This window comes from Sander lucioperca, chromosome 4 (assembly GCF_008315115.2).
Source record: "Sander lucioperca isolate FBNREF2018 chromosome 4, SLUC_FBN_1.2, whole genome shotgun sequence".
Classification (NCBI taxonomy): domain Eukaryota; kingdom Metazoa; phylum Chordata; class Actinopteri; order Perciformes; family Percidae; genus Sander; species Sander lucioperca.
The window spans coordinates 26,278,614-26,294,874 of NC_050176.1; the positions used below are offsets into that span (position 1 = coordinate 26,278,614).

At 38.4% G+C, this 16,261-nt stretch overlaps 2 long non-coding RNA genes across 2 annotated transcripts; one reads left to right on the top strand and one right to left on the bottom strand.

Annotated features, from left to right (window-relative positions):
• Window positions 1–147: 147 nt before the first annotated feature.
• On the bottom strand, window positions 148–957 carry LOC118494798. Its single transcript, XR_004896991.1, has 2 exons — window positions 916–957; window positions 148–395 (listed from the first exon to the last, which is right to left on the bottom strand). It is a non-coding gene; the product is annotated as an uncharacterized LOC118494798 (long non-coding RNA).
• On the top strand, window positions 549–12,533 carry LOC116040412. The gene is made up of 3 exons (XR_004102657.1): window positions 549–559; window positions 8,070–8,073; window positions 12,110–12,533. It is a non-coding gene; the product is annotated as an uncharacterized LOC116040412 (long non-coding RNA).
• Window positions 12,534–16,261: the final 3,728 nt, after the last annotated feature.

Below are 16,261 nucleotides of genomic sequence, written 5' to 3' on the forward strand. Positions count from 1 at the left end.
TTATGTACTTTCATGTAAAAGTGACATAAATTGCCCCATGAAGTACATAGAACCACAACCTACGTGTGTGTGCTTTGAGATGTTATCAAGATGCAAAAAAGCTATATCTATAAAAACAATAGACTTCTGACAGACTCACAGACCAGCTTGTTTCAATGCTTCAGCCTGTTAATTTTACTTAATTTATTACTTAACTTTATTTGCTCAGCATAATAATAAGATACTCATTAACAATCATTCACTCCTCTTCTTCAGCTTCAGTTTCACTTGTCACATATACCAAGTGTTTGTTTGAAGGTAGTGCATGCCTCTGTGTCTGTTCAGCAATCGCTGGAGGGTGTTGCAGATTGATGGGAGGAGATTGTAACATAATGACTCTTCCCAGCATTGTCCATCTGTAAACATCAGAAACACAGACATCAGTCGGCGATACACAAACCAAAACCTGAAACTGTCTAATGAGGCCGCGCTCGCATAAAGGGCAGAAACAGATACTGTAAGACACAGGCTTGTTCTGTATAACAACATCACATGCAGTTATAGGCAGAACTTGTTGGCTGTCATCACAACAGTGTGGTAATTGGTGCATACGTTCATAGTCATAAATAATTTACTAATAATATAAACTCAATACTGTAAAAGTCCAGGTTTCACTCTACAGAGATGAAAGCTATATAAACTAAAGTGATAAAATGTGAAATAAAGAAATGTCTCGCTGTCATGTGATTCGATTCATTCTAACAAAGTATGATTCAGAAAGTTACCAAACAGAGCTATTTGTATTATTTATTTCTTTAAATTATCCACTAAAATACAATTTATGACTTTATACACAAACTAATGGATACATTTTTCAACAAGCCTACCTTTTGTAATTAATCCTCACACTCTAAAGCTATATGTATCATAATTTACCTCTAGAAGAAATCTGTAAACAGCACTGTTTTTTGGGATTCTAATCTTAAAGCTAACCACTGGCTAACTTATATAAGCACATGGCAGACAATCAACCTATCAACAAAAACAACACAGCCACTTCTTAAACACAAAAAACTATTTATATTATCTATTCAAATCCATTTATGTTCAGCTTTCAACATTTGTAAATAAAGTCAGTCATAGCAGCTCTATGAGGTTGTGCTTTGGCACTGTGGTGCATTTGAGCTAAATGCTAACTTCAGCATGCTAACAAAAAACTATTTATTTTTATATTTATTGCCTCACAGGGTGGGCCAATCATATTTCAGGGGGGACCGGTGCCACCCAGTGCCCCCTTCTAGCCCCACCCCTGTTAATAGGAGTGTTCAACCCTTTTGTTTGTTAACTGAAATGGGTGATACATCAATTCTACTCTACAAAGGAAGAGAGCAGTAACTACAAAGCTGTGAAATTGTGAAAAATAGTTTAAAGTTTTTTTAGACTAGACAGAAAACTGTGCAACAGACAGAAAGGTTGTAATGCTGCATTTTATACCTGTTTAGGCTGATTAAGAACCTACGTAACAATATTCAGGGGACAACACAGTATCTACAAACAAAACAGTGTTCTTTCACCTTTCTTAGCAATTTGAATACGTTTTAAAGAAAACATTTTTGTTTATTTACAGTCCAACTAGACTAAATGTACATCTATCTTTTTACCATAAATATTTACAGTACCTTAATAAATCTCAAATTCAGTACATTTATGTACAGAAAGTGTCAAGACTGATACTCACCGTCAACATTAGCTCTAGTCAGAGCCACAGTGGCACAAACACGTAGAGACACAGTCAGCATCCTTGTGGTGGAGAAGATGCAGATGTTAAGCATGGTTGATTTCCTTCAACAAGAAAATTATGTAGCTGTAAATATATGTATATTATGTAGCTCCAGTTCTGAGATCACTTCATTGGCTTCCAGTAAACAAGAGAATCAAGTTTAAGATTCTGTTGCTTGTTTATAAAGCACTTAGTGGGCTAGGACCAAATTGCATCAAAGACATGAACCAGACCCCTCAGGTCTTTAGACGCTGGGCTGCTTCCAGTTCCCTTTATAAGAACAAAGCCTGGAGAAGCAGCTTTCTGTTTTTATGCTCCTCATGCCTGGAATAAACTCCCAGAATGCCTGCAGATTGGCCAGCACCTTACAGGCTTTTCAAACCTGTACAACCATATAATAATTTTGTCTTTTATCATCTTTTATTATCTTTTATGTGTAATCTTATAATTCCACTGTTGTTTTTACTGTTAATGTTACGCACTTTGAATTACTTAAATTGCCTTGACTAGTCTACTTGAAGCATATAATTTACATTTTAATCTTTTGGGTGCTATGATAAATTAGAAACTAGAACTATTAAATTAGAACTGTGAACCTCATGGTGAGGCTACAGGAAAGAAATGAGGGGATCACCAATGTCACTATGGCGAAAAATTGTATTCTGTCAAATATCCACTTTTTATCTTAAATAAATGGTACTTCAAATATAGATGCCCATCACATTCATCACTTGCTAAAAAATGAAGAAAGCCTGTTGAATTTCCCAATTTAATCTTTTATGGTTAATACATATCATGCAAAAACTGCTTCTGTAATTGTAAGAGCTTTTCCAGGGATATTTCTAGCCATGAATCGTGCACATCCAAGTAAACAAGGCATGATTTGTCTTCAGTCAGATTGAACTATGGCAAACACTTTACCTGCATGTATTTGTTCTAAACAAACAAACAACCCCCTTCTCTGATGCTTGTATTGATTCACTTGGAGGACATCCAATACAGACAATCAATACTTTCTGAAAAAGTGGACCACCTCTGCTGGTAAGTTACACTAAGTAAACTTCTGTGGAGAGTTCAGATAAGGAAACAACAATACCTATACTTACAGTGTCACATTTAGTTTTAATTTAGCTATATTCTCAAACAGCATTGGAAAGCTGTTGTAATTATGAGAAGTTGGTAAACGAAATGTAGAGGTCAATATTTAGTCAGTAATATTTACTTATGTATTTATTAATTGATATAAATAGGATCCTGACTTTTCCCAGGCCACCGTCAGGTTCACATCTTTAAGTAAAAGGTTTTGAGTAAAATGTCACAACATCTGTTGGATAACATGCCATGAAATTTGGTACACTATGGTTTGGTTTGGTTTTATTTATGGATATAGAAAGACAACAAGGGGGGGAGGGGGTATCCAAGGGATAACATGTAAAAGCGAGAAACACTTTTTTCCAACAAGGTCCCCCTCGGAGATGAATATTAATAACTCCTTTAATCCTTTAACTTTTCCTCTAGCGCCACTATAAGGTCAAAATTAGTCAGATACATTGGTTGTTAACTGATAACCAAATGGCCGCAATACCAATGACGTGGCCATCAGCCTCAGCTCCACTGTGTTTCGCGCTAAATAGCAAATGTAACTGAAATGGTGAACGTGGTAAATGTTATACATGCTTAACATCAGCATGTTAGCATGTCATTGTAAGCATGATAGCATGATCAGTACTAATGGTGCATTCAGTCAGAATTTCCAAGTTCCCAGTCAGAAATGTCAACACCCCCTAAAATTGGATTTCCAACTCAAAACAGTAATATTGCAATTCAAAAAAGTAACAGTACAGGGAGTATTTGTACAATGTGCACATACATATACAGCTTGCAGTTCCATCTTATACTGTAACACTGAATAACAAACTTAAATCATCTGGCAATGTTATCCATAATGTTCCTCAAGAGATGAGAAGTCTTTAAGAACAAGGACAAATGTGACTCAGTGAGATAAATACTTCAACAACAGTAAATAATCATCAATAAATACCCAACCACTGATATATAATTATGACTTAGCGAATAAACAGTGGACACATTTTTAAGGTATCACACAGACAAAATGTCACAGTAATTACATGCATTTCAAAAGGCCTCAAAGTCAAAAGCAGGCAATTTTTAAGAACGTTCATGTGTAAATAAAAAAGAAAAAAGTTAAACAATGCCATTTGAAATCAGCAGACAGTAACATTTTGTGTTATATAAATAAATTGCCTTGACTAGCCTACTTGAAGCATATCATTTACATTTTAATCTGTTGGGTGCTATGATATTATTAAATTAGAATTGTGAACCTCATGGTGAGGCTACAGGAAAAAAATGAGGGGATCACCAAAGTCACTATGGCAAAAAATTGTATTCTGTCAAATATCCACTTTTTATCTTAAATAAATGGTACTTCAAATATAGATGCCCATCACATTCATCACTTGCTAAAAAATGAAGAAAGCCTGTTGAATTTCCCAATTTAATCTTTTATGGTTAATACATATCATGCAAAAACTGCTTCTGTAATTGCAAGAGCTTTTCCAGGGATATTTCTAGCCATGAATCGTGCACATCCAAGTAAACAAGGCATGATTTGTCTTCAGTCAGATTGAACTATGGCAAACACTTTACCTGCATGTATTTGTTCTAAACAAACAAACAACCCCCTTCTCTGATGCTTGTATTGATTTACTTGGAGGACATCCAATACAATCAATACTTTCTGAAGTGGACCACCTCTGCTGGTAAGTTACACAAAGTAAACTTCTGTGGAGAGTTCAGATAAGGAAACAACAATACCTATACTTACAGTGTCACATTAAGTTTTAATTTAGCTATATTCTCAAACAGCATTAGAGCTTAGATCTGGCCCAAGAAATCAAGCCCGACCCAACCCGAGCCCGTGCACGTTGTGTCCGAGACCGGCCCAGCCCGACACATTAACTGGAATTATGAGCCCGAGCCCGATTTCAACCCGACACTTTTTTAATACGTGGGCCGTTATTAACTGACGTTCTCAACTACAATTCAGAGTTGTTTGAACTCAACGCATGTGAGGGCTTGCTTCGCCCTCATGCTTGGAGAAGTAACAAAAGAGGACGTTGAAGGCTGACTATCATCTTTTCTGCCACGGCGAGCCTGCTTCATGTGTCTGTTCATCATCCAAGTCCCCCGTTTTATTTGCTGTCATAGGCGAGCAGCCTAATGCACTTGACAAAGCCGACACATATGTTGTCACTGCCCACGACTTGTTTAAAATGGTTCCATACCTCCGACTTTCCGAGGAGCATCTCGCTGCAGTCTGCGGGAAGGCGCGGCTTGACATCAAGCATCAGTCAGTCTTTTTTTTTTTTTTTTACCTACGTCGTCTCCCAATACGCTCGAACGGACCAAGACGGTAGCAAAGCTGATATCCTCGTTTCACATTAGATGACAGAAACTGATGTAAGCTAAACACAAACGAGATTTCATGCAACAATAGTGAACTGTAATTGGGCCCGTGTACTTTTTCGTTCATTTGATTTCCGACTTTGAAACGAAAAGAGTGGTTCGGAAATAGCGTAAGACTGCTCCGGTGAAAGGGTTGTTTTCATGAGCTTCTGGGGCTAGCTGCTAGCTAGCTCGGAAGCTACATCTGATGGCAGGCAGGTTGCTAATTAGCCAATGCTAAAAAGTATGGAAGTAGCCTACTAGTTTCCCCTGCTTTTTATCAATAGTCCTCAGTATGTCTTTTGGTGTAGTTTCCTAACATGCTCGTAGACATGTAAATGAACTGTTTGCGTGCTAGCTAAGTCAACGGTCAACACCTTTTATATTGTAACGTGAAAGCTCAGGCTGCGTTAGCTTCAGCTAAACCACAGCCGCAACTTGCACTGCCCCGTTAAAATGCAACTTCAACCCTCGGATATAACGGTAATCACGTAGCGATTTTACTGTATCTAAACATCTGTATGTGTGTTCGACCTTTTGAAATACTTAGATTAGGTGTGCTACTGTGCAGGTAATATCATAGGAGCATCTCGTATGATTGTGAGTTCTCCTGAACCAGACTGAGAGACCATTTAAAGACTCAGGAACCCTTTGCAGGTGTTTTGGTTTAATTAGCTGATTAGAGTGGGACACTTTGAGCCTAAAATATTGAACCTTTTCACAATATTCAAATTTTCTGAGGGTTTTCATAAACTGTAAGCCATAGTCATCAAAATTATAACAAATACAGGCTTGAAATATCTCGCTTTGCATGTAATAAGTCTATATAATTAGTTTTACCTTTTAAGTTGAATTACTGAAATAAATGAACTTTTGCACAATATTCTAATTTTTCGAGTTTCACCTGTATGCTTCTGGTTCACCTGTTAATTGTTAAAGCAAAATTGCCCCTTTGTACATTTGGTTGTGACTGAATTCTTGCTGTTAATATGAAAGTCCATAACGAAACAACACACCATTATACTTTTGAGGGCTAAATTAAATGAAATATGGCTCGTTTTCCGTTTGAACACATTGTCATCAATATTAACAAGGTTTAAAATGACTAATTTTTCAAATTTGGATATCATTTCAAAATCAGAAATCAGTAGTAACTACATGAAAACGTCACTGTTGCATGAAATGTCGTTTGTGTTTAGCCTACATCATCAGTTTCTATCTAATGTGAATCAAGAGGCTATCAGCTTCTACCAGGCTCTTTTTTTTTTGTCTTCAAAAAACTTTATTATTCAAGTACAGATCCATAAACACATTGAAAACATTAAATGCATACATACATACACAAAAAAGGGGCGCATGAAATTTACATTAAAGAGGTTGTAAGGCATTGTAAATGTTCAGAGTCCGGATGGCTTTCTTATTTGTCAGTCCTTTTTTAAAGTTTTAATATTTAATATAATTTCATGTCATTTTTAAATTGGTGACTAGCCTATTCGGTTTTCTTTCAGATCATTTACATTTATAGATATAAAATTTTCAAATAAATTTAAAAGATTCAAAATAAAAAAACATGGCATTAATCCAAATTATTTTGTTCATAGTAAAAAAATTCTACCAGGCTGTCTTTGGTCCAAGCGTATGGGGAATGACATAAGCAAAAAAAAAAATGGCCTTCCCGCAGACTGCAGCGAGATACACTAGGACTTTCCTCCAAACTTGCTCAAAGGTAATTCTCCTGTTTTTCTTTTTTTCTTTACATCCTCAAGCTCCATGTTGCACTTAAAGCCCATGTTGCAGGTTAACCACCACTGTTGATTAATGGGTACATAAAGCACTCAACATATGTATATCATTGTTAAAAATGTCACCAAATTGTGTTAAAGGCCAGTTTTTAGCGTTTTAGTCGTTTAGTGGGTTTTTCAACGCAATTCGGTGATGACGTCACGTTGGGGAGACGTGCCTCACCCTAGTACTAGAACTATGGTGACTGACTGGGATGAGGAAGAGGTGGAAGAGGTGTTTTTACTGTCAGTGAATAGCACCGAGTGAAAGTCAATGTTTTCTTTATATTTAGTGACAGTGATCATGTCGTTAGTTCAGATAAGTACTGGTAATCTAGCTAGATCTAGAAATAGAAGGCATCATGCTAGCTATGGGCTAACTTGTCAGTCAGTCCCACCTGTGAAATCCCCCGACATTGTAAACACATTTTCGATTAGATATCTCACGTTTTGATGGACCCTACTAGCTCCAGTAACAACATATTTGCCTAGTGTTTATTTATTACTTGGATGGGGATGCTGTTCGGCTTTTCACAAGTTTAGACAGCTAGCTAAAGCTACAGCGACGTTTTGCTAACATTAGCGCAACAGCGTTAGCCTAGACGGCTAGGTAAATATTACGACTGCCTTCGTTGTTTCCTATATCTGCGTCCACGTTGTCAACATAAGACGTGACGTTAGTGCTCCTTTTGTACCATAATTGTATTGAATGAAATGTTAAGCTTCGCTCCTACGAGATGGGTGGGTTTTTGTTAGCTATGTTACACACAAAGTTAACTGGCTATAGTTAGCCTGTGCTAGCGGAATTAGCTAATGTTGCGTAGCCAGCCAGCAGCTTCGGCAGTAGTTCCGGCGAGCTAACCACGACAGCTAACACATCCACAAGCGTCTGTATTTCAAACATCACTGCAGATTGACTGCTTTTAGCAGGAGAGGTTGATTGTGGGCGACAATACTGTCGTGGTTAGCTTACCGAAACTACTGCCGATTGCCGAAGTTGCTGGCTGGTTATGCAACGTTAGCTAATTCCGCTAGCATACAGGCTAACTATAGCCAATTAGCTTTGTATGTAGCTAACAAAAACCCACCCATCTCGTAGGAGTGAAGCTTAACATTTCATTCAATAAAATGATGGTACAAAAGGAGCACTAACGCAACATGTCTTATGTTGACAACGTGGACGCAGATATAGGAAACAACGAAGGCAGTCGTAATATTTACCTAGCTAGCAGTCTAGGCTAACGCTGTTGCGCTAACGTTAGCAAATGTCGGCATAGCTAGCTGTCTAAACTTGTGAAAAGCCGAACAGCATCCCCGTCCAAGCTGTTTCACTTTCCCTCCAATATTATTATACACATAATAAAGACACATGGACTCGGTCGAGACCAAAAGCCATATTTTGCAACACCAGTGGCACATAGACAGTGAACAGAGACGGGGCTTTCGTCTGTCGTCTCCCCAACGTGACGTAGTGCAATGCATTGTGGGGGAAAAGAGAATCATTGCAATTCCTCCAGATCCCGACAGAGCCTATCCGCTTCCTCGGGTGTAGTGAATGTGTGCGTTCTCCCTCCGTGGTTTACTCTCAGAGTGGGATGCCTTTAGCATGCAGCTTGCGCTGCATTCCTATACATTCCTGGCGTCGTTGGATGGTGAAAGCGCTGTAGTCAGGCTTAAAACGCAGCGTTGCGTTGGAATCACAAATCGGGCCTTCCTGCTGTGCTTGTCTCGCCCCCTGGATAATTGCCTGACAGTCCTGGTATCTCAGGCACCTGAGAATCAGCGTGCGCGTCGTTGCACCCTTGCCGTAGATTCTGTGTGCCCTGTCAATTTCGATGGTAGCCCTGTTCCGTAAGGAGGGGATCCATTTTGGCAACTGGTTTTGCAAAAATCCAACTGGGTCATCTTATTCGCTGCCCAATGATGCGCACATTGTTTCTTCTCGATCTGTACTCCAGTTCAGCCAATTTCAACTCAAATTTCCTCTGGTCATCAATGCAGGCTTTCACCGTGTTTCTCATCTGTCTGCTGTCCTTCTGCACCTCGTCTAGTCGCTGTATTAGGTCTCTTATTGTAGTTCCCTGCCTCTCAAGCTGTCCTGATGTGTTGTAGCGAGGTGTAAATTTCTGCTAACGCTTCCTTCACTGCGATGCGGACCGCTGATTGAAGCCTGCTTTGTTGCTTTTCCAGGACCCCGGTCATAGCCTGCTCCATGCGTAGGTCCGAGTTAGCATCAGAATCCCCGCTAGCCGTCGCCATGTTAGTAGAGTTGGCAGAGTTCTGTGCTCGGTTAAACAGCAGTGAGTCCTGCTTTTTCGCTCCTGCAGGCATTCCTCTAAGTTACCGTGGTGATAAATGAAACAGTTGACGTTGAATAAAAAGAATATTAAAATGCAGAGATGGGGCGAGGAGCTTTAGCCTCGAGCAGCCATGCGATTCGTCGGTCACGTTATCTCATATTTCACTATTTTTGAACATAGATTTCAGGGTTCCTAAGATGGGCACATACTAGGGCTGTCAAACGATTACATTTTCTTAATCGCGATTAATCGTTGAATTTCTATAGTTAATCACGATTAATCACATGTTTTATCACATGATTAAAATTTTATTTATTCATTTTATTATTTTGCATTTCAGAACTGTTTTTGAGTACATATTAACAATGGAAAGCAATTCTTACCAGTGTATCTTGATTGGGAATCAAATGAATGCAAAGAAAATGACTTTATGAACTTGATTTTAAGATTTGTATTTGTTTATTATATATTTAATCTAGTCACACATTTGAATTTAGAGTCAATATTAGGGTTGGGTATTGTTTGGTTTGGATACTGGTGCTAAAGCGGTACTTTTAAAAGGGTACCGGTGCCTGAACCAATACTTTTTAAGAAAGTAAAAAAAAGAAGGGTACTAAACAGTTGGCGACATTAAAGAATGGCTTGTTTATTGCTAAGGCCATAATCGTCAAAATTAAATCTTTACCAGTTTCATTGAACGCACCGTCTGCAGCTGCAGATTGTTACATCCCGGTGTCGGAATCCTCTACAGTAAAATACAGACACACTTTACACCGTTTAGCGTTAGCTGTCAGCATTTTAACCATGTTTAATCCAGCTACTAGCTAGCGGTAGGCTAACGTTAGCTACTGTCGAGTATAGTGTTAACTAGCGTCACGTGCAGCAATGTTTCTGTTGCCTGTATCGTCTGTTTCAGAGCATCAGAGAGAAGTGCAGACATATCAGTGGCACCAGAATGAGGCACCGAAATCCGCGTTGCTATTCCTGCAGTAGCAGGATGTGTTACGAGGAAGTACGGCAAAATAGTAGCCTGTTAGGCACGACGCAAAGCCGAGTGAAGTGAAAATAAATTAATAAATGGCGGCATGCGATTAATACGATTAAAAAAGATTAACACATTATGCTCGGCCCTTAATCACATCGCGATTAACGCGTTAATGCTGACAGCCCTAAAAAAAAGTAATACCAAACTTTCTGAATAAATGTATTGTAGTCTTCATAGCCTTCTTCGGTCTCTGCCACCTTAACATACTTCTGACTTGAACCAAATCTCACCTTGACCAACATATTGTCCTACAAAGAAAACAACGTACATTCATGAAAAGTCTACAACCTTTTTTAAAGTCATGTTTTGTTTCCCCCTTGCCTTTACTATGCCACCTGGCGCCAACAGTGTACGACTAAATCAAATTAATTTGCATCATGCTTGTGTGACATCTAATATACTAAGTCACTTGAGCCCCTTTAATACCCAAAAAAATGTCCAGAGAATCTGACCTGGAGAATGCGTGGCCCTACCCTTGAGGAGATCGTCCGTGCGGGTAATTTCGGAGAGTGGCAGCGCCTTGACTTCTGCAACAATTGCATGGAGTGCCCGTGTTGAAGGGATCATCCTATCATTCTGCCTGGTATTATTTTAATCAAAATAATACCAGGCATTTATTATTTTTTATTTTTGTATTTTTCTAGTCACGCGTGATAATGACACACACAAATTCTAGCAAACATTCTCGACTGTACATTCTAGCTTACCTAACATTAGCCACATGGCAGTCCTGCTCACAGACTTCGACGCACGTCTTTACCAAGACGCAGATTTATACATGAAAGTAACTTAAATTGCAAGTAGATGATGTAAAAATGTTAATACACTGACTTTCCGTGTGTTTTAAATAACTTAACTTTACATTTTAACCAAAACAACGAAAGTGCAAAGAGCAGAGTAGAAATGTGGCTTACCGCGAAAAGTCCTGACACAAAGAGGAAGTAAAGCTAACGTAACAGTGCGGTCAAAATAAAATGCTAACGATACTTTCGCGATAACCCCCACACATTTACCTTTATTTAAAAGTGTCTAACCTTAATATGAAGCCCAATATACTTGTTTAAACAACTTAATAAACACATTCATTAAATCACGGTTCATAATATAACGTTAGTGCAACAAGTCACGATATCACATTAAACTTAGTTACTACGTTACCCACATGAACCCAATCTAATACAGCGCGGTGATATGACGCTAAGGAATTGTCAATCTAAAAATAACACTTGCACTCATTGTGATTTAATGTTAGCTTCGGTAATGTTAGCCATGACGGGACCAGTGTGTTGATTATTCTAATTTCTTAATGAGAAAAATATCACTATTCATCCTACTTAGGCTAAACCAGAGTATTTGGCTAAACATTCTTTTATGCTATTCTGTTAGCTAGCTAACCATGATGAGCTGGATAGCTAGCTAATGTTAGCTAACCAACAAGGATAGTTAACCTTTGCCAACGTTAACGTTACCTGTAGAAATTGTTGAGTTTAAAAAAGTTAAGACATTGGTGATGTTTTTAGAGCAATATACTTGCAGGTTAAAAATGTAACCTATTCTATGTAAACTGCCGTGTGACTGAGTGACACTGCAGCTGAGCCGAAAATGATTGTTTCAATACTGATTAAGCCTAATCAGCATCTGACTGCCTCACCCCAACCCTAGCTTTTAAAGAATTGATTAGGTCATGTCTGTTATTTAGCATAAAGTTAGAAGCTCCTTGTCCCCACACAATTAAGGAAACCTATTGTTTAAACAGTTTTGAGAGCCATCCCCTGTTGGGCCAGACTTGATTAGGACAAAGAATGTGTATTCCTGTAGTTTGGAAACAATTGACACCGACTTGGTAGGATCCTGTGACCAGTTGTGGCCTCAAGACACATGGACTGGGAAATAACACCTTTTCTTTTGAAGACATCTGACCAATAAGGAGGGATTTCATTTGAGGAACCACCCTCAACTTCTTTGGGATAAATTTGGGATATTGAGATGATTTCAAGACTGATTGATGTGACTCCAGAAGGGAGATGCATGTTTTCAGTCCACTGTCAGCTGCAGTGTAACATTTGCTTTTTGTCATGTCATTTTCATCATTCTGTTTTATTAAATCTTTTGTTTAATCTTCAATTGGACCAAACCTCGCTCCTTCCTCAGAGATCAACGAACACATCCCTTAGAATTTCTTAACAAAATACACACTACTGGGTAGAAAAATGTAATGAATAGACATTTGCTTAGACATATACTTACACACAAATCTTCCTAGTCACAGTTGGAGTGATGTCCGAACATGTCCAGTCCACAGAAAAGAGTCTGAGTGTCTGTCTGGCTACTAACGTTAGTCTCCCGCCTCTTTCAAACAATCACATGCAGACTTCTGGGAGTAATGGGTAACACTAGCTGTATTGTAAAATCAACACTGTAGAGTTGTTTGGATAGGGTGTCGGAATGGTATATGTTTATTCTCATCTAACCACAATCAAATGCACTCTATGCGGATGGCATGATTTAACGATGACAAGACGGAATGAAAACAAGCCGAAATGAAATGAGTAACAATGCCATTTTTAAAATGTAAGGAGTAGAAAGTACAGATAATTGCGTGAAAATGTAAGGAGTAGAAGTAAAAAGTCTGCTGTAAAATAATTACTCCAGTAAAGTATAGATACCCAAAATTTCTACTTAAGTAAGGTAACAAAGTATTTGTACTTCGTAACTTGACACCTCTGGGATACAATCAATACTTTCTGAAAAAGTGGACCACCTCTGCTAGTAAGTTACACAAAGTAAACTTCTGTGGAGAGTTCAGATAAGGAAACAATACCTATACTTACAGTGTCACATTTAGTTTTAATTTAGCTATATTCTCAAACAGCATTGGATAGCTGTTGTAATCATGAGAAGTTGGTAATTGAAATGTAGAGGTCAATATTTAGTCAGTAATATTTATTTATGTATTTATTAATTGATATAAATAGGATCCTGACTTTTCCCAGGCCACCGTCAGGTTCACATCTTTAAGTAAAAGGTTTTGAGTAAAATGTCACAACATCTGTTGGATAACATGCCATGAAATTTGGTACACTATGTCCCCCTCGGAGATGAATATTAATAACTCCTTTAATCCTTTAACTTTTCCTCTAGCGGGTGCAAACTCCACTGACCTTTTCACTAGGATCTCAAATTCTTGGGCCACACATTGTCCCCAAGGCTGGAGTAAATTCAGTCAACGCTGCTTCTTTCTTGTGACATTTATTTTACGGTATTTTATTATATTCTTTCTTTTTTGTCTTCTAGGAAGGTGCTTGGTTCTGGATTGATGGTACACCTGCTGTAGATTATAATTTCTGGTGTCCAGCACAACCTGATAATACCAGATAATACCAAAGAGGAATGCTGTATGCAGATTAATACTGGAGGTAAATCACAACAAGAACATACTACTAAATGACTGAAGGCAGTAGTGTTGTTTTTGTAAATGTAGCAAGTTAATGGCATTGTTGTCAGTTAAAGTCATAAGTGATGAAGGATGCTGTGATAAACAATACCACTGGTGGAAGTATTCAGTATTCAGAAGTATTCAGATCATGTACTTACATAAAAGTAGTACAACAGGACTCATTATGCATAATGGCTCATTTCAGAATGAAGTATTTTATATTATAATTGTTGATGCATTAATGTACATCACTTTTATGTTGCAGCTGGTAAAGGGGGGACTAATTTTAATTACTTTATATACTGCTGGGTAGCTTACATAATACATTTTTTGTTGATTATGCTTTGTATTAATAATCTAACTTTAGAAAGTAACTAAAGTAAAAGTATAAAGTGGCAGAAAATGGAAACACTCAAGTAAAGTACAAGTAGCTTAAAATTGTATTTAAGTACATGTATTTAGTAACTTTCCACCACTCAACAATACACATGGCTCTGTTTAAAGTAATACTTTAAGAATCTAATTTTCTTGGGATTCATCTTGAGATCCATATTTTTCTGAATTTCACATTTAAGTCACTTTTGTTCTTCAGTTCAAACGTAGCTGTTACTTTGTCTTAAATCAGTGTCTTTGTCTGTTAGATTATTAGACCAGTTTCAGGTTTTGGTTGGTGTAGCGCTGACTGACTGTAGACTGTGTTTTTGGTGTTTACAGGACCTGGTGGCAAATGCCGGGATGACGTAGGTTGTAGCAGTAAGCTACAATCAATCTGTGTCATGTCACGCTAATGATGCCTGAGCCGACACAGAGGCATGCATCACCATCAATCACACCAACACTAAAACCACCAAGGCCGTGTGATTGTGTGTCTGTCTGCGTACTCATCTGTGTTTGTGTCAAAACCTTAAAAAAAATCTTACCTAAAGGTTCAATTATCACATCTCTAATTCTGTGCTACTGTTATAACTGCCTAAAGGATGAAACGACAAGTGATGTAAACAGGAGCTGGAGAGCCTCTTAGAGCTTTTTTTTTTTTTAAGATTTTTTTTGGGGGCTTTTTCCCTTTATTTTAGAGTGACAGTGGATAGACAGGAAAAGGGAAGAGAGATGGGGGATGACACGCAGCAAAGGGCAGCAGGTCAGATTTGAAACCCGGCCACTGCAAAGGACTCAGCCTACATGGGGCGAACGCTCTTACTGGGTGAGCTAGAGGTCGCCCCGCCTCTTAGAGCGTTTAATAAGAGGAAATTGAATGGTTATGAAAGTCATGCTTTCTGCACAATCGTACTCTTTCATTTATCATGTCAAATTAAAACCATGCATTGAAACAAACTGTTGGGTGAGTCTGTCAAAAGTCTACTATTCACCTATCTTAATTCAAGTGCACACTTATTGATACTTCATCCAAATGTGACGTGGCTTTTCCGTTTTACAGTTTTTTACAACAGCTTACACACAAAATCTTTTGATCTCAATCGATTTTTTAAGCCTCTCAAATTGTGAGAAAAGGGGAGAGAGATGGGGGATGACATGCAGCAAAGGGCAGCAGGTCAGATTTGAAACCCGGCCGCTGCAAAGGACTCAGCCTACATGGGGCGAACGCTCCATGTAGCTGAGAAGGGTCTGACACCACCAGACCCTTCTCAGTTGTATAATCTCAAAGTTGCCGGAAGTTCGTCAGGGTTTTCCCAGGCTATCAAAGAGCAAAACTACATACCAAATCTCCAAAACCATAAGCTATTTCTCAGCCTTTCACTCCGTTTTCCATTGCACAAAACATGTTTTTCAAAACACGACACACAATTCTCTACCAAAGACACAAAAATCTCACAGGAAGTGACTTGCTTTCCTTTTCCAAACACAACCAATCAAAATGCTACACTTATTCACCTGGTCACACACACACTCCTCACATGTGCAAACACTAATTGCTTAACTGATCACTAACCAATCACTGCTTTAGTATAGGCCTATAAATAGGTCAAAGGTCAGATTACCTGTTTTGGAACAATGGATGTCAACAATAGACAGAGAGCAAGGGGAGTAGGAGGGAGAGGCAGGAGATGACGAGGACAAGTCCAAGGAGGAAGAGTTGGAAGAAGAGGAGGAAGAGGACGAGGGCAAAGAAGAGAAGGAAGGAGAGCCATCTCTGATGAGATCAGGGCCACACTTAACTGACCCCCCCATACGAACGCACACACACGTGCATGTGTACGTTTACTGTAGCCACAGCGTAGGAATGTGTGTGAATGGTGCCTGTAATATGGAAAATTAATAAATAAATAAAAATGAATACAGTCCATTTACACATACACACACACACAAATGTGTTCTTTATTCTAAAAATGATACCTTTGGTTTACATATGTCTGTAGTTTTGCTTTCTTGTATGCTACTGTATACAACACTGGGCTACTGTTACAACAATAATGTTATACCAAATACATATTTTCTGTTTCAACATTGCATTGG